Source organism: Rhinolophus sinicus, linkage group LG02 (genome assembly GCF_036562045.2).
Source record: "Rhinolophus sinicus isolate RSC01 linkage group LG02, ASM3656204v1, whole genome shotgun sequence".
NCBI classification, from domain to species: domain Eukaryota; kingdom Metazoa; phylum Chordata; class Mammalia; order Chiroptera; family Rhinolophidae; genus Rhinolophus; species Rhinolophus sinicus.
Window position 1 is genome coordinate 72,702,451 of NC_133752.1, and position 18,845 is coordinate 72,721,295.

The following is an 18,845-nucleotide window of genomic DNA, read 5'->3' on the forward strand; positions in this document are numbered from 1 at the left end:
TAATAAGCCTCTAAATTTGCATATATTTTAGGTTTTATTTATTTTTGCCCCCAATAATATGTATACACAAAACATTCAAAAGTACAAAACGATAGTCTGCGCAAAGCAAATCTCCCGTTCTCTCCTGTCCTTCAGCCTCCCCAGCACTCAGGGGTTTTTTGTTTATTTGTTTGTTTTGTATGCGTGTGTGTGTGTGTCTGTGTGTGTATCTGTGTGTGTGTGAATCTCTCCAGAGATGTTCTTACATTTTTATAAGCATGTGTGTCTTTCCCCATTACTCCTCCACATACAAGGAGCATTGGTAGAGAATGTAAAACAAAGAGAGATTTATTAGGTAAAAAGGTCCTTGGATCGAACAAGAACTATCTAATTACTTAAGATATCAAATAAGGAGCCAAACTAACTTTCCTACTCAATTGATTATCCTGGGTTTAATCGTTAGCAATGACGTAGCATATCCCAAAATCTATAGCTGTGATCTAAATGACCAACTTTGGCAGCACATATACCAAAATTGGAACGATGCAGAGATTAGCATGGCCCCTGCACAAGGATGATAACAAATTCGTGAAGCGTCCATATTTAAAAAAGAAAAGAAAAAGAAAAAAATAACTGGACCACCAAATTATCAGCTCATTGTATGTTATGTAACTCCATGTCAGCCCTGGCTTTGGAAGTGCAGCCCTGGCCTTAACATCTGCCCTTAAGGTCTGATGGATGTCTGTAACTCAACGGTATCTATAAACACATGACTTCCATGTGAGAAGTCCAAAAATCTTTATACATCCATTTCCTCACAAACCTACTTTGCTACGTAGGGCCACGTCACCAGCTCTAAGCTCCTTCCTTAGGAACCCACCAGTCCCATCGTCCTTTCCAGTGTGAGCCTACCAGATGCTCACTGCTTTTTTTTCTCCTTCGTGACTATCCGGGTCTGGTTTTCACCACACACCCTTGTAGTGGGTTTGTGGTCTACAGCAGGAGTCACCAGCAGGTTGGAGGCCTATTTTTATAGTTTTACTGAAACACACCCATTCATTTACACATTGTCTACGGATGCTTTCACTACAACAGCTGAGTAGTTGCCACACAAACTCCAAGACTAAAATAGTAACTATCTGATGGCGTTTAAATCACTGAACACTGCATGGGTTAAAGACACCTAGGAAATACCACAAGAGAAAAAGCAAATATTTTTGTGTAGATATATGAAAATATTCATTTAGAAACATCAGATGCTCATTAGTTATGTCTAGTCATGCAATAATCATTTATTCACTTATTCATTCAAAATATTTACATATTAGGCCGGCCCGGTGGCTCAGGTGGTTGGAGCTCCATGCTCCTAACTCCGAAGGCTGCCGGTTTGATTCCCATATGGTTCAGTGGGCTCTCAACCACAAGGTTGTTGGTTCAACTCCTCAAGTCCCGCAAGGGATGGTGGGCTGCACCTCCTGCAACTAGCAACGACAACTGGACCTGAAACTGAGCTGCGCCCTCCACAACTAAGACTGAAAGGACAACAACTTGATTTGGAAAAAAGTCCTGGAAGTACACACTCTTCCCCAATAAAGTCCTGTTCCCCTTCCCCAATAAAAAATCTTTAAAAAAAAAATTTACATATTGAATGCCTACTATGTATCTCCAAGTACTGGGGATATGGTATGAATGAGATGAAATTTCTACTCTTGTGGATCATACAGCCTTGTGGGGCAAATCAGACAATCGACAAACATAGTATAAAAAATCTCATGAAGAACATAAAAAAATTAAAGCCACACGGAGGACAAAACAGGATGGCAAGATATAGTGGCAGTCGAGTAGCCACATAGGCAGACAGAAGCAGTAACACTTAAGGGCTATCCATCCACATGATAAGATCAAAGGGATGAACATTCCAGCCAGAATAAGCAACTAGGAAAGGTCCCTGGGTGAAAAGGCACCAGTGAGTTGGTGATGAGGAACAAAAAGCCAACGTGGCCATGCTACTTAGCTGTCGTATTTAGTAACCAAACGCTCTTTATAATGTGCCCAAATCATCAGTTGGCTATTAGTAAGTCATTTGTCTGACTACCTCCAACTTTAAGACCTATCAGTATACAACAAACACTTATATGTTTGATCAATGTGGAAAATAGGAATACTTTCTCATTATATATTTGAGATATATTTAAATATAAGTATATTTTAATGATCAGTCAAAATTTACATATACTACTTTTTAAATGATTTAAGAAATAATTTATATTACATAGTATAACATTACATAATTTTTAGAAATTAATGTAGAGTAACTCACTGTCCTAATATAATCTCTTTATGTTCATTTCCACTGTTAAAATATGCACACTTTCACACAACTGCAATTATTATAATAACAAATATTTACTGGAAAGTTGTATGTGGTAGGTACCATACTAAGAACTTTATTATCTTATTTAATCCTCACAACCACTGTCAGGAGACAGGTGCTATTCTACCTAATTTATCAACGAAGAAACCTGGGTTTGGAGCAGGTTAACTAACATATCCAGTACTAACTCCGAAGTCGAAATTCTTATCACAATTCCATTCTACTATACAAGGTATAAAATTTTGTATCATAATTTTGGGTAACATATCATCAGCATGAAACATTCTTTCAACCACAATTTTAAATGGTTACAAAATACTCCTTGTAACCAGCTGATGTATTACTATACAATTGAACTGAAATAAATTCAGAGTAAAGTGAAAATTACCATAGGTATAGTTACTTAATAGTCTCTAAGACCAACAGCCAATGTTTTCCTCTAGCACTAAAAGAGAGCTCTCTTCCTTTAGGTATCACCAGAAGAGGACTATAATTAAAAAAAAAAAAAAGTGGTGGTGGGGGGTAATGCACAACTTGTCAGTTTAATGTGGAAGCTATGCTGGTTCTGAGGAATAGAATGAAGGAATAAAATGGAGTCACTACAGTCGAGATGCTAAATTACTAAAATCAAGTAGGTTGAGTTATGAAGAAACAATTCTATTCCTGTTTTAACTAGCCTGGGAACTTAAAATTTTTGAACTTTCCAGTCCTGCGTCAATGCCTGGATATGCATCAAACCTCCAGGTAACCCTCTGATTACTCCTGAAGGACTAAGGAAAGAATGTTCACGTATCCAGACCGCCTGACATCCAGTATCCAGACCACCTTTCATCTACGGAACAATCTCAGACCAATCTAGAGGCTGGAACGCAGGGCTGATTCTCCTCAAGAATGTACTTCTCACTGTAAGAACTCTTAGCGTTTTTTACTTCTTTGAAACACTGGGTATTGCCCAGTTGTGTTTCTGGTTTGCAAACCAGCCAAGAATGAGAAAAGATCATTCACTGGGAGCCTGGCTGAGTGCAGCATGTCATCTCTAGCCCAAGCTGCAGGAAACCTTCGGGACATTCCATCAAGAGCTGGGGTAACCTGCCCTCTGGCTGGTCTTCTATGGGTTCCTGGCTACATCCTTCATGTTCACAAAGAGGTGATGCTGCAGACTCTGAATAATGAGGTGCCCAAGTATCAGGACCACATTCCTAGCCCAGGACACAGTGCTCTTTCCCCCACCAGTGTGTTGGAATCATTTACCCATCACAGCTGTTTGAATCTGATATACTGAAAACCCATTCCAGTGTATCAGATGCAAACAGCTGTGATGGGTAAATGATAGTCTTTATAGAATTCAAAAACCATATATTTAAAACAAGAGAATCTCACTGTTTTGATGGAACTCTTTAAACAGAGGCCTAATTTACAATGCAGCTTGATTTTCTCTTGACTTATTTGGAGACTATAGTGGTATTATTGATGCAGATTTTGGCTACTCCAAAAGGAGACAATTTGTGAAAACAAACATAATTAGAAGAAAACCATGGATAACATGTGAAGGAAACAGGTATGGCAGTACCTACAGGATGGAACCATCGAACTTCAAACATCTTCTGTGTTGCAATGCAGGAAGGAAGCGCAAGTGGGCTATCTACAGCCAATAGTTGCTGTACAAGTAAACATTCATGTTAACACTGATCCTAGGATCCCCGGAAAGAATTAAAAGATTTTGATCTCCCCACCTAACCAGGATGGTCATGAAAATTTCATGAGGTGAGTGACCTTCCAAATTGCAGAGGCAGCATAAATATGAGTAGAATAAATGTGTTTCGTCATTGGGGGAAAAGGCAGAAAAAAGACTAAAAGAGATTGAAAGAATAGAAGAGTCTTGGCACAGAAATGTAATGTTAGGGAAAATTACAGAACCTAAAATAGTCTAGTAGAATATTCATGAAGCTTACCAGAAACCTTGGCTGGCAGAGGCTTGTGGGAAAATGTAGATCGAAGAGAAGATTCTAATGACAAAACCCAGATAAATGTAGCTTTCATAAGGAATCTTACCTTGGAGAAACTATTTGAAAAATATTACAAAGAACAGAAAGTCTCTCTTTGGAGTTATAAATGAACCTTCTATGGACTAAATGTTCATGCCCCCCCCCGCCCCTCCCCAATTCCTATGTTGAAGCCCTAATCCCCAATGTGATGGTGGTATTTGGAGGTGGGGCCTTTGGGAGGTAGTTAGGGTTAGATGAGGTCTGGAGGGTGGAGCTCCCATGACATAAGAGGAAGAGACCAGAGCCCTCATTCTCTCTGTGCTATGTGAGGACACAGCAAGAAGGCAGCTATGCGCAAACCAAACGAGGGCCCTCACCAGACATCCAATCTGCCGGCACCTTGATTTTGGAATCCCAGCCTCCAGAACTCCGAGAACTAAAGCTACGCAGTCTGTGCTCTTTTGCTGTAGTGGTCTGAGCTGACTAAGTACCTAAACATGATTGTATTTGCTATTTTTCTATGTTTACTTAAAAACCGCATGTATATTTAAGGTGCCCTTCTTTTCCCTGAATAGCAGCTGCCTGTGGACTAGTAAACAGTGTGGTACAAAACAGTAAACAGAGAAGCTTTAAAGTCAGAGGCATCTGAGTTCAGCATCTGAGTTCAAATTCTGTCTGCTACTTTCTAAGGCAGAGTTTCAAACAACATTATGAACCTTAAGGTTACTGCGTGGATTCAAGGATGCAATTAAATATAGATAGATAGATAGATAGATAGATAGATAGATAGATAGATAGATAGATAGATAGATAGATAAATAGATAAATAGATAAATAGATAAATAGATAAATAGATAAATAGATAAATAGATAAATAGATAGAGATATGAAGAACTCAGTTCATCACCTATAGGATATTTTCAGATCATAGCAGTATTGTAGATATCATGAGGTGCTTAATTAAGAAAGTGCCCTAACAGAACCCCGGTGCTTCCTAACTAACACGATTTACACCCTCCTAGAACCTTGTTTTTCATCGTGTCCTTTCTACTTAGAAGTGAAAACCTTAAGACCTCTGTCTTTTCTATTTTGGGCTTGAATCTTGTTATTTATGTTGTGGCATTTTTCTCTATATGGTGTATAATACAGTGACTTTCTAATATTTTGTACCTCAAAAATTTATATTTTGCCTTCAAAATTCAGATGTTTAAGTTCTTTTCCTATTAAACAGATTTTCCTGGTTAACAATGGAGTTTTATACAATTTGTCCTTCACTTTCTAAACAGAACCTAAATTAGATCACTTTGGTTTTTTAGGCAGCTCCATTATTATAATTCTTATGGCTTTTAGAATATGAAGGTAAAAAAAGACCTAACCTTCCAAGTTACATTGGTCACCACTCAGAATTGGGGGGCGGGGGGGAAGAGAGAGAGAGAGAGAGAGAGAGAGAGAGAGAGAGAGAGAGAGAGAGAGAGAGCTCACTGGTAACTAATTCAAAGGTGTCTTTTCTAGATATAACCGCACTTATTGTAAGGTATGCTGGAAGAAGAGTAGCCTCTAAAGACCCAATTTTACTATTCTACTTTTGTTTCTAGTGTCTAGGCTGCTCTTGCCTGGCCCACAACTTTTATTCTACGGGCTCCTTCCTTTATGGCAAATGGTTCATAAGAGAAAAAGGAGGAGAAAGGATTCTTTTTGAATATGAAATGAGCAAATAACCTCTTATGTGTTCCCGTCATGCGTGGTACTGGTCCACGAGTAACTAAAATCTAATTCAACACTCATTCAAATTGAGTTTGTGCTTCACCTTTAAATTTTTTAACTGCCCCCTTTCCCCCAAAAAAATCACAAATAAGGAAGAATGAATTCATGGCCTCAGGAGGTCTGAGTAAATAATGACATTTTAATAGGTGGTTATCCATACGTGCAATGTTTTACTTCTATGGACACAGAAACCCAGTCCCTAACCGACCAGATACAGGAAAGGGGGAGAAGTCCTACTTGTTTGTGCAAATAAGCCTGCTCAAAATGATCACTACTATTTTCATTTTTTTAAAAGAAAACTAAACACCAAAACCAACAACAAAAAAAGTACTTTTAAATCAATGGTTAAACAGTTGGTCAACGTCCTCTCTACCAGACCTCACACAGCTCACAGGTTAGCTTGAAAATCTCTAAGCAGTAAGATTTCTGCAGCTTTCCTCAAAACATAAATACAGAAAAGTATTCATTTATTTGACAGCTATTTAACAAGTGCCTTCTATGTGCATGTTGTCAAAATAAGGTTTTCAGATTTTAAGAGGCTATTTTTTTCAAATTCCTCAGAGGAATTATATATATCAACTTTATTTTTAACAACTCATTTCTTCGCCAGCTTAAGAACAAGCTATTATTGAAAATGAAGATGTGAATGAAATAGGTGTGCCCAGTTTTCAATATTCTAACTGGTCATCAATGTCAGGTCATGGGTACCAATTTGGGGTTTGGGAGACACAGCCATAGAAATACTGAGTTTACATTATGGATCAGAAGATATAACAGAGCCTAGCGTGGAAAATAAAACAAAGTCTTATTTAAAAAAACAAACAAAAACATTTCCTATGTTCTGATGCTACTCAGTAACCTTTAAGTAGTTAGGAATAGAGCTGTGAACAAAATGGACAAAATCCTACCATCCAATGATAACCATTCCTTTAACATTTTGGTTAAATGTGTTCCAGGTATACATTTTTTTGTAACATATACCATATGTTTGTACATACAATTTTATAAACAGGACACTCCTCATGTTACTTTGTTTGCTATCTTTTTGGCACATCCAATGCCTATTTGCAAATCTTTTAATGCCAAAACCCCACTCTACCTAACTTTTAATGTTGCACAGTGTTCCATTTAATTCCAACATTTCCAAATTTATATACGAAAAACAATGCTGTGGTGAATGGTCCTATAAATACATTCTTACACACTTCATCACTTTCATTAGGATAAGGAATAGAAGAATTGCTAGAATAAAGATATGCACATTTTAAGTTTTGGTACACATTGCCAAATTACAGGAGGGGAATTTTAAAGAAATGACAAAGTACATTCAAGTATTTCTGCATAATCCCACCATTGTAGAAGTTCAGTGTTTCACCTGGGAGACCAGCTAGAACCTAGTATTTCTGATTACGTTTAGTTCTTAATGACTAAGTAACATCTCTACATATTTTCCTACAACATCAACAAAAATAATTTTGAAGGACCACAATAATCTCACACTTAAGCCTCAAGACTTCAAATAATCAAGTTAAAGGCAAGTCTGAATATTCTGAAAATATTTTTTAAATGCCTAACACTAATAGGTTGGGCTGCTTTGCCCAAATGATACGTATGTCCTTTCACCAATCCTACAGAATATCATCTGAATTTGCGTTTGATTTACTGAACCAAAAATCATCACATAGTTTATGGCCACTGATGAAATAATAGTATAGTTTATATGCTATACCCTTATGGTAAAACCTATTTTTATTATATATGATATACAAATGCACAGATATGTGACTACAAAGTCCACAAACTTAACGCAACCTCTGACCCAACGAGTGATAGTGGTCATGAGGTAGACTGGTGAGTGGGGGAGGGGGACCTCAGGAAGGGGGACTTGGACATTTTGCTCTATATTTCTATATTACTTCCATGTATTCATAATTTAGATATACACATATTTTGTGTGTTATTGAAAGACAAAAAAGACACACACACCGAAGACAAAATTCTAAAAATGAGGCTGACTTTGATTTGTTGTTTTAGACTGAATATTTGGATCTCCTCTCAAAATTTGTATGTTGAATTCCTAACCCCCAATGTGATGGTATTAGGAGGTGGGGCCTTTGGGAGGTGATTAGGTCATGAGGATGGAGCCCTCATGAGTGAAATTACTGCTCTTATTAAGAGACCCCAGAATGTTCTCTTGCCCCCATGTGAGGATACAACAAGAAAATACTGTCTGCAATCCACAAGAGGGCTCTCATCAGAAATGAACCACGCTGGTACCCTGATTTTAGACTTCCAGCCTCCAGAACTGTGATAAATAAATTTCAGTTTATAACCCACCCAGTCTGTAGTATTGTTTTAGCAGCCTGAACAAAGACATTGCTAATATGAAAAGATATATGAAGTGAAAAAACCAAGTTGCAGAAATGTATATGTTCTACAATCTCTCCTATGTAAAACACATTTCTAGAAGGATATACGTGGCAGATTATATTTCCTAAAAACAGCCACAACAGTATTTCCAGTCACACATGCTCTTCCAGAATCTTCCCACTCCCCATCAGGAGATGGAGTCTATTTGCCTTCCCCTTGAACCTGATAGCAGGCCTGTGGCTGCTATAACCAAGAGTCTAGCAGAAGTGTTGAATGAGTGTGACTTCTTAGGCTAGGTCATAAAGTCTCCAGCTGCTGCCTGGTTCTCTCCCTCCTCCATCCTCTTGGGAGGGATGCTTGCCCTTGGAACCACACCAGCACGCTGTGAGGAAGCCAAGCAGCCATATGGAAAGATCACATGTAGGTGTTCTGGCTGACAGTACTAGGAAGGGTTCCAGCCCCCCGCCAGCACCAACTGCCAGTGCGTGAGCAAGACTCCAGATGTTTCCTGCTCCCAGGCTGAGTCTCCCGGCTAAGAATCCAGACATTGTGTAGCAGACAAGCCATCCCCACTGTGCTCTGCATGAACTCGAGACACATAGCTTGTCAGCTTAATAAAAGGTAGTTTTACGCCATTAAGTTCTGGGATAATTTTTTATACAGCCATAATAACTGGAACAACAAAAGAAAATGTTAATAGTTCATATTCAGTCAAGTGGAAATGAGGAGTTGGGGAACACAGGGAGATTTTTTGCTTTTCCTTTTCTACACTTAGTACTGCTTGGATTTTATGCCATGAGGACATGCAATACTTATTTTATCTTTTAAATAAAAGAAACTCACTTCCTAAGTGGTAAAATCAATTGTACAATTAACCACAGGCGGACTATCTAGTCTTCCAGTGCCTGGATGATAGTGATAAAAAGTATTAAGATAAGAAAGAAGTCCACTAAAATTTCCTTTACTGACTAAAATAAAGCCCAAAAGTTGATCATGATTAAAAAAAGGCTTCGAAGCAACACGGAAAATGCTAAATATTATTATTAAATTGGGGGGAAAATACATATATATACCATAGTATCTAAATACATATTTGTTAGAAAGACCTGGGAAGAGGCACACCAAATTCATCAAGAGAAGCAGGGAATAAACCAGATTTGGAGAAGTGACTGAGGAGTTTAGTCTTACTTTAAATGTATTCATTGGTTGTTTTTTGAAAGAACATAATCACGTATTATTTATATCAATAGTTAAATATTTTACAAAAATATAAATAGGAAAAGATAGTAGTAGATATATTTGTTGGGTACAGGTCTCTCAAGAAAATTTTCAGACATATATATTTTTTTTCCAGGAAAAGGCACATAGGTTTTAACGTGACTTATTTAAGTACAGTAAATATCAGTCACAATTTACAGTGACTTTGGGCCTATAAAGAGGAATCTGACCAAGGATCTCCCAGATCACATGCGTATAGTACTCTAATATGGAAACAAATTTCAGTAAATTAAAGATGTAGAAGTTTCAATTACACTGTTTAGATTAGAGTTGAAATACAGAGTTCAACAAACAAAAGGGGATTATCCGCATTCCTAATCTTGGGTTACAACAGAGAACAGGAAAAACACAGAGCATAAACCAAGTTCACATTTCTAAATTCATCTGTTCTTTCTGGAACTCCTATCATTATAGAAGGAACTATACACCAAGAAACAGCCAAAGAGAACAGGAGAAGGAGGAGATGGCAAGGGAACAGAAGAGGGTGAAGCCAGAATGATTCTGCAAATGGCTTCAATGGGAATAAAAGCCCCTCTCCAGGCAGTTTTTATGGTTGTAAGGAAATGAGTGGTTTAAAACAAAACTAGATACATTAGCTATAAGGAAATAATACTTTTTTTTTAAAGAATACTAACCTTAGATGGGGCACACACACAAAAATCTAGACAACTTAAAAGAATGATTTATAATTATATTATGGTTTTGTTTTGGCATTTTTCTACATATATAGTAGTGTTCTATTACAACATTACTAAAAATCCATATTTATCACTGGGCATATCCCCATATTAAATCAAGTAATAAAACACAGAATTATATGTAACATGACAAAGATATCTGATTTTAATTGAAACTCACTGTATATTCCTATCCACCTCTTTGAGTCCTATTAGCCAGTACTTAACAAGCATGAAAGCTCTAATTAGAGTATTAAACTAGGATAGAAAAATATCTGTAATGTCAGATAATACCTCCATTTTTAATGTTTCTGAACATTCCTGAGACAAACAGAAACATACATGCACCTGGCAAAACACAACTGCATTAAGAATAGTCTAACTCTTGTGTAACTCGATGTAATTAAATCATAGGAAGGACACATGCCAAGAGAAGTAAAGCTTTGTCATGAGCACCCCAAAATGGGCATTCTCTGTACTACAGTCTTATCAATTTTGAACTTTAACATCATTTATAATGCATCATTTAAAAATGCTCCTACAGTAATACAGAGATACATTTATTTACTTTAAAATCCATATTGCAGATAGACAATAAAAAGAATGATAATCAGATTTATATTCTTTGTACTGGTCAGCTTAGCAGTTAAGCAATCAAAACGCACATAAGTATTGATGAGGCAGTAGAATTTGAATTACTATTTGTATCCATTAAGCGTAAGGAAACACACAAATTATATATATATATAGCTACATATATATGTATATATATAGACAGACAAAAAATTATATATACATTTTAAGAAATGAAAATACTATTAAAATTATGCTGATGGTAACCACTTTGAGCACCTCTTGTAATTGCAGAAGTCAAAAGTGACTTGCATTCATCTTTTGTTATCAGTACATATTGAGTATTACAATTTTAATAGTTTTTTCCTGTCTTAAAATGTGTATACATTTTTTTTGGCACCGTGTGTGTGTGTTTGCGTGTGTGTTTGTGTGTTTTACATTCTGATGAGAAAAAAAAAATCTACCAATTTAGAAATCAAAGAAGAAGAAAGTCTTATCAGAATTATTGAAAAGCTAAGTATCATAGAATATAGTATTTTCTTTTCAAATCATGTAATAGTACATTCAAAATTTTTAATCTCTAGTGAAAAAAGTCTGTAATTACAAATTTTGGTATATGAATGTACTGCTTTTAATATCTTTGAAGATGCTTACAAAGTTTTATTTGTAATTATTTGAATAGGTAATACATTCAGTTTTAAAATGTAAAAATACAGTGAAGAGTCTCCCATTTTCTCCTATCCCTCTACAGCCTCTTCATTTTAAATACTGTGCTTTTTAAGGTGCCCGAAGGAGATCAACAGGCAATGGAGCAGAACATGGTACTAAAGAAACATTACAGGGTTTGGAACTAAACTCAGGGTTGAAGTGCCTCTGCCACTCTCTGGTCAGTTCCAACACCTGGGAAAAGGGACTCACCTCTCTGTATCTCAGTTTCCTCATTTGTGACAGGAAAACCTACATCAGACATTTTCTATGGGCTTAACAGTGCCTAGACTCCCCTCAAACTCTCTCCAATACAACCATTGTTACGAATCTGAGGTGTATCTCTTGGAACTTCTTCCCTGCATTTACATGATACTGACCTATACATACACTCTCTCTAACCTGCAAAGGCATCTCTATGGCTTTCACTAGCATTTCTCAGATACTTCTAAAACATGCTTCTTCTTGTACTTCTAGTGGTGTTTACATTCTGTTTTCCGGACGTAAAGGTTTATATCTTTTTGATGAATTCTTTTTTTGGGGGGGTCAATATAATTCTTGTGTTCCATTTAATTGTTTTGGCTTTGAATTATATTTTATCTGAGATTTAGAGTTTCACATTCTTTTGGGACCACTTTTTCCCACTCCTTTATCATTTATCTAAGATATTTTGTTTTCAGTGTCTGTCTCTTGGAAACAGCATTTAAAAACTCCAATCTGGGGGCCGGCCTGGTGGCTCAGGCGGTTAGAGCTCCATGCTCCTAACTCCGAAGGCTGCCGGTTGGATTCCCACATGGGCCAGTGGGCTCTCAACCACAAGGTTGCCGGTTCAACTCCTTGAGTCCCGCAAGGGATGGTGGGCTGCGCCCCCTGCAACTAGCAACAGCAATTGGACCTGGAGCTGAGCTGCGCCCTCCACAACTAAGACTGAAAGGACAACAACTTGACTTGGAAAAAAGTCCTGGAAGTACACACTGTTCGCCAATAAAGTCCTGTTCCCCTTCCTCAATAAAATCTTAAAACAAAAAAAAAAGCTATGCTGAAATTATTAAAAGAAAAAACTCCAATCTGTCTCTTCTAATAGAGTATAACCTATTTACCAGTAACATTTACTTTATGCTTTCTATTAATTATGCTTCTCTTCTTTCTTCTTGCCTGCTTTCACAAGTTAATTTCAGTTTCCCTTTTTTTTTTTAAACCCTTATTCTCTTCCCATTCAAAGGTTCTCAAATGTGTCAGTACTAGGGCATCCTGGAAATGCAGGAAGCAGATCTTTGGTTGTTACTGGCTTGTGCCCCACGACTTCCAAAAAAAAAGACATCCTTCACATAAGTGAAAACACATTCACATAAGTGAAGAACCTGAGTTTATAATCTAAGTACATTTCAAAGAAAAACACAAAATATTTTTCGAGTGGTTTTACTTGACACTGAATTATCAAGGAAGTCAATGACTTTAGCATTTAAATCAAGGGAACATTATACTTAATTTTGTTTACAACTTTACCAAGAATTGTTCCCATTTCAGAAAATCATGTTGCTGGTGGTATTTAAGACCAGCACAACATAGCTGTGTGAGTCTGTGTTTACAATCATAACATTCTAACGCTCTCTCATACTAGAAGTATCTGACTATTTCATCTTGCCTTCTAATGTAGCTGGACCCAATCACATCATCGTCCTCTTATTTTCTTCGACTACTCTGCTTGTTTTTCTGTTCACATTTATTAATAAAGGAGTAGGTCGGTGAGCAGTTAAGGTATACAAAGAGCTTCCCTTATCAAGGACGCTTGCAGGCAGGCCAGAGAATCTCCCAACACTCAAAGCAGGGAAGACTTCATCATATTTCATTCCTGGACCAAGCAGTCTTTCTTTTTTTTAATTTAATATTGTTTTGGTTAAGGTTTTATTTGTTTTTGCAATGTCATTCCATACAAAAGCAACAGAAACATAACAGTCTTAACAAGAAGTTTACAATTAATATTTTGAACAGAAAACCTGTATACATTCTCATTTACAGCAATTTTACATGAGAAATTCACTGTTTAAAAAATTGTTCTTTCTAAATCCCTCTGCTGCCTCAACTCTTGGAGTATTATTGGTAGAAGTCCTACATACCACAAATTAAGACTGTATAACTTACATAAAACCTATTAATTTAACAGCTCAATTTAATACCTTTGACTATTCAGTGCTCTGTATGAGGGAAAAAAAGCCATCTTTGCATATTGATAAAAGGCCAAAACTTAAGTTTCCATAAAGATATTAAAGGTATCTGATCCTGAGAATACTTATTAGTCAGACACCAGTAAAGAAAGCTGATGTTAGATTGGTCCCGTGAACATATGGTTAAACCCAAACCAGCCATCTGACAAGTAGAAACTTAGTGTCTAAAATACTTGTGGGAAACCAGTTAAAGTATGTTTGTCAGGTTACCTTGGAGGATGCTAGGGACGAAGCAATTAAGTTTGTTGGAAGACTGCTTCAAGTTCAAGTTTCATTGGATTTAACTCCATTTTCAATTTAAAACATGCAATATTCATTCTACATAAAATTGTTTCTTAAGAAAATAAGGCAAGCATAACAATTCCCCATGAGATAATAATTAACAGAAACCACCCAGTTGCAAATGCAGAGGCATGCTTGGCTGGCCCTCCCTCCAGCCAGGTAGAGACAACTTGCTCTCAGTGGCCTCCTCGTGGCACCAGTTCGCTCATAACTGAAAAGTCTTTCAAGGGTTTAAACAAGCTTCCAAATCAAACTCATCCTCTACTTGACAATCTACGAGTCCACCTTTGGTGGGTGTGCCAGAGTACATATGGAAGTTATCCTGAGAGCTTGTCTGCGACTCGGAGCTGCTTTCTATGGATTCAGTCTTGGGATGAAGGCCAGGTTGTCAAAGGTGCCTCTGGACTTCTTTTATACAGTGGTCACAGGCGATGATGTGCTTTCCATAGTTGATCTGCTTCTGTCTTCTCGTTGGGACACTTTCATCTGTCTCCAAGTCGGCGAGCACTGCAGACATCAACTCCTTCAAATCAACTTCCCGATGATTTTTCTCTCTATTCCAAAGTGATTTAAAAGGAGTTTTCTTTTATATTTTGCAATTTCTTTAACTCTGGTCCTCATTTCATCTTCTTCAACTGTACTTACAGTTGTACAGAACCGGGCTTTGAGCCTTCAGGAATGGTAAAGCTGTCAGGTCTGCGGTCCCCTGCTGGCTTTGCGAGGCCCCAGGCCCTGCACGAGCAGTGGGCTCTGCGCTTGCCCCCAAGGCTCCAACTCGTGCCCAAGGCTCTAAATCATAAGGGGCAGAGGAGAGGCCAGGCCCCAGGCATTCCTTCTTTTCCTTCTTTACATCCACTAAAGAGGTTTGGAGTTACCTGGCTTCTCTCTTGGTCCGTAACATCCAACTAGGAGCCTTCCCCATGAACAGCTTTTCCTCTCCTTAGAAAGCAGTAATCCTGGTTTTAGCCTGGATAGCGAAGGCCTCAGCCAGTCACCTTATATCCCATAGAGGGGAAAAAGACACACATACAACAGATCCAGCTATCTAAAAGACTCACACCTACTTTTTATACTCTCTAACTTGGAAGGTTTTGCTTTTTGTTTTGTTGTTTTAATTTTTATTAGTTATTCATGAACACGATTCAGAGTTAAATACTTCTACAAGTTTGTTCCCCAAAAAAGCAGTTCCTCATCCCTTACTACCTATTTTCCCTCCAGAGGCAACAACTTTCAACTTTTAGCTGCATATTTTAGTATTTATTCCATGTCTTTATATATACATATGCATTATTGCTACTTCTTGATTTTTCAGTTTTAAGCAACATATATTGATTCACCAGTTTAGAATAAGACCAAGTTCTCTTCTTGACCTCACCTCACATGTTCACTCTTCCCATCTCCTAATAATAGTTATATCACAAAATGGTTTAGCTCAATAGTCAGTTTTAACATCACTATAACTATGTAAATGCTCTTCACAGTTGAGCCATGTAGTAAACTATAGTTGCTTTTTCTTTTCTGTACTATTTTCAGTGTTACTATAAAGTTAACAATATTCTTTTGTTTTTTCATTTACTTGGTTTTCTGTGACTGTTCACAACTTTTCAGTTCTCTAGATCACAAGATGTCTAGATTCCCCAGGTATTCTACCAATTTATCTTTCTGAAAAAGTCTGTCCTAGAGCCGTGTGACACCCTCCCAACTAAACCAGCTCTCCTGTGGCCCTGGTGCACAGCTGTCACTAGTGTTTCCAAATTCCCGACATTTTGGAACCTTCGGGAATTGAGAACGGGAAATCTTAGTTCCCGAGAATTCTCGAGAATTCCCTAAATAATCTTTTTTATTTACTTTTTATTGATCATCTGTAATAATGGCTGTAACAGTAAATGTTAATAAACAGGAAAGCCATAGAGAAGGTGGGGTAACTGGGGTTCATGGCCCCGATGAAGCCTTTCAGAGTCTTCAAGACACTCCCATATGCAAAAGATCGACGCAAAACTTGAGTAAGTAAAATTTCCTAAATGGAGGTCGACCGGAATTCCATGACTAGTGCATCTCTTGCCCTGAGCGCTAAACAGGGATCACTACGGTATCATGTTGGCTAGATTTCTGTTATATTTCAGGTTTTCTCAAAATATAAACAATGTAATTAATACAAACTTTATTTAACCAAACCTTATAGTATACAGTGAGTTTTTAGATATATCCCAATCTCATTTAAATATTTTATTAGATTAAACATTAATAGAAAACAAATGCAAATATTCGTTTGAAAACTTAAAAAATACTTCAAATGGTTTTTATTTGTCATTTTTAAAATGAAAGTTTAAGAAACATAGAGCATTAATTGCCCAATCAGACAATCATGATCTTCTCTTTGTAACAAATATACTTCATGTGGAAAAATTTCTTTCATTTTTTGTAGACGTTGGTTGAATTGTTATGAGTGCGTCTAAAAGCATCTTCAGGTTGGGAGTGAGGGAATGCATTGCTTCATATAAGCTCATTTCTTTCCTAAAAGAAGCAAATATTTTGTCTGCATGCGTAGGGCTAGGCTTTGATGTCAAAATTGATATTGCTTTAGTCATTTCATACTTCAGATCAGATTCTGATTTAATGTCAGAACTCTCTGTAAGGACATCCTTTATTTCTTCTCTTGGAACTTCTTCTGCTGTAAATGTTCCTTTAAAACGTCTTTCCATTAATGACTTCGCCAATCATGCAATTTCATTCTTACCTGACAAGGCAAAAAAAATTCATCCTCGTCCATCTCCCATAGACAACTAACGTTGCTCAAGTACTTTGTGAGAGACACAAGATCTTTATTTCTATGTTTAACCAATTCAAATTTTATTTCCTTTAAAAGCATTAAGAAAAAATTAAGAAAGACGTATATTGTGCCCCTAATATTTATGGCTAAAAAGTGCCACAAAACATTATGGTATGAGATTGGAAATTATTGTAATATTGAAATAAAATATTAGCAGGGCAAGTTGTTTTAAATAGACTGACTTACCCACCGCAACTGAGAGAGCCAAGAACACTCACATACATCACAATCGTCAGCTGTAAACAAACTGATTGAATGTGGTTGGTGGTATTGGCTGTCACTTTGTAGAAATGATTCATCACGGAGAACAGAACACAGTTTGTATTTACACAGAGAAATATTTATTTTCACAACCCAGGATTTGACTACAATGTCATATTAAGGTAAGCTACCTTAGATTTCCTTAGTTCACCTAAAGATGACATTGTAGTCAAATCCTGGGTTGTGAAAATAAGTATTTCTCTGTGTAAATACAAACTATCTTCTGTTCTCCATGATCAAATGTGCTCAATTTACAACAGCTAAAATTAGCTGGTCATGTGATATCTGATTCTGGCGTTGCCGTGCATGTCTGGTGGCGTGTAACATTGTCACACAATGTAACTTTAGATAGCCATAAATAGGAAACATATCTAAGAGATACATTGTGAGTAGTACCTTTATTTCCCATTGTGGGTATTACTGGGTTCAAAGAGCTGATTTTCCCAATTTCTCAACCAACTTTTCTTGGGATTCAGGAACGAGAAAGCGAAAAAATTCCTGAGAACGGGAGGGAAAGAATTCCCGCCTGGAAACCCTAGCTGTCACCCTGGGATTTCCCTTCACTGTTATCCTGGAAGTTACTTTTGCCTCTCTTATGTCCTGGGTCTCCTCCTTTTAATACTCCAAATCTTAGTCTTCTGTCTTGGTTTATGCCTTCATTTTGATGAAAAACAGTTCATTGTTTAATAACTAAGAAAAAGTAGGAGATAAATTTTATCTCCTACTTGACTGACTGGGTGGATATAGAATGCTGGCTTGGTAATGATTTCCCTTCTGAATTTAAAGTCATTGTGCCAATGCCTTCCAGTTTTGCTGTTTGTGAGTTATATAAATGTCTAACCACTATGCTGTCTACCTGAAACTCACATAATATTGACTGTCAACTGTAACTGAATTTCTTTTTTAAAAAAATACTGCTATTAGCGTGTTATACATGAGTGGATTACCCATCAATAATTTACATTGTGTGAAAATATCCAGCATACACTAAAAAATGTGGACTTTGAAAGGAATTTATACTATATCCTCACATAATTACAAGGTACTTCAATCTAGGACTGCTATAAACAATATCCCATCAAGCATAAAATAATGTGTCCATAACAAAACAAAACAAACAAACAAAAAAAGCTAAACATGCCTTTCCTGACAATCTACTAACGTAGAGAATAGAAATTCACAGGGCATCATACAAAGTTTTGGCTATCCCTAAAAAAGCGCAGAGCTAATAGAAAAAAAGCATGTTACTATGTTAAAAATTAAAAATACTATACTAATAAAAAAGTTAGTAACCCTTATTAAAAACTGATCTCCTAGGAAAATTTATCATAATTAAATTACAAATCTATTTTTTGTTCTTAATATCACAGTAATTTGAAAATTTTTTGCCTTAGGTTTGATTGAATTTAGACATATAAAGTATCAGCTCTAACTTCATAACAAGAAAAGATATTTTTTAAAATATTCTTTCCTCGGACTCATCTATTTTTACATCAAGATATCAGAGATATGATATTCCCATTATACGAGGTCTGACAATTA

The 18,845-nt window shown here is 36.8% G+C and overlaps 1 protein-coding gene, 1 non-coding gene and 1 pseudogene across 3 annotated transcripts in view; 1 reads left to right on the forward strand and 2 right to left on the reverse strand.

Annotated features, from left to right (window-relative positions):
* SMIM14 (small integral membrane protein 14) overlaps positions 1 to 18,845 on the reverse strand; it is a 58,592-nt gene that overhangs the window by 17,283 nt on the left and 22,464 nt on the right. The gene's annotated exons all lie outside the window — the stretch shown is intronic.
* Positions 189 to 15,134, reverse strand: LOC109458360 (histone RNA hairpin-binding protein; annotated as a pseudogene).
* Positions 484 to 587, forward strand: LOC141570256 (U6 spliceosomal RNA). The gene has a single exon (XR_012494263.1). It is a non-coding gene; the product is annotated as a U6 spliceosomal RNA (small nuclear RNA).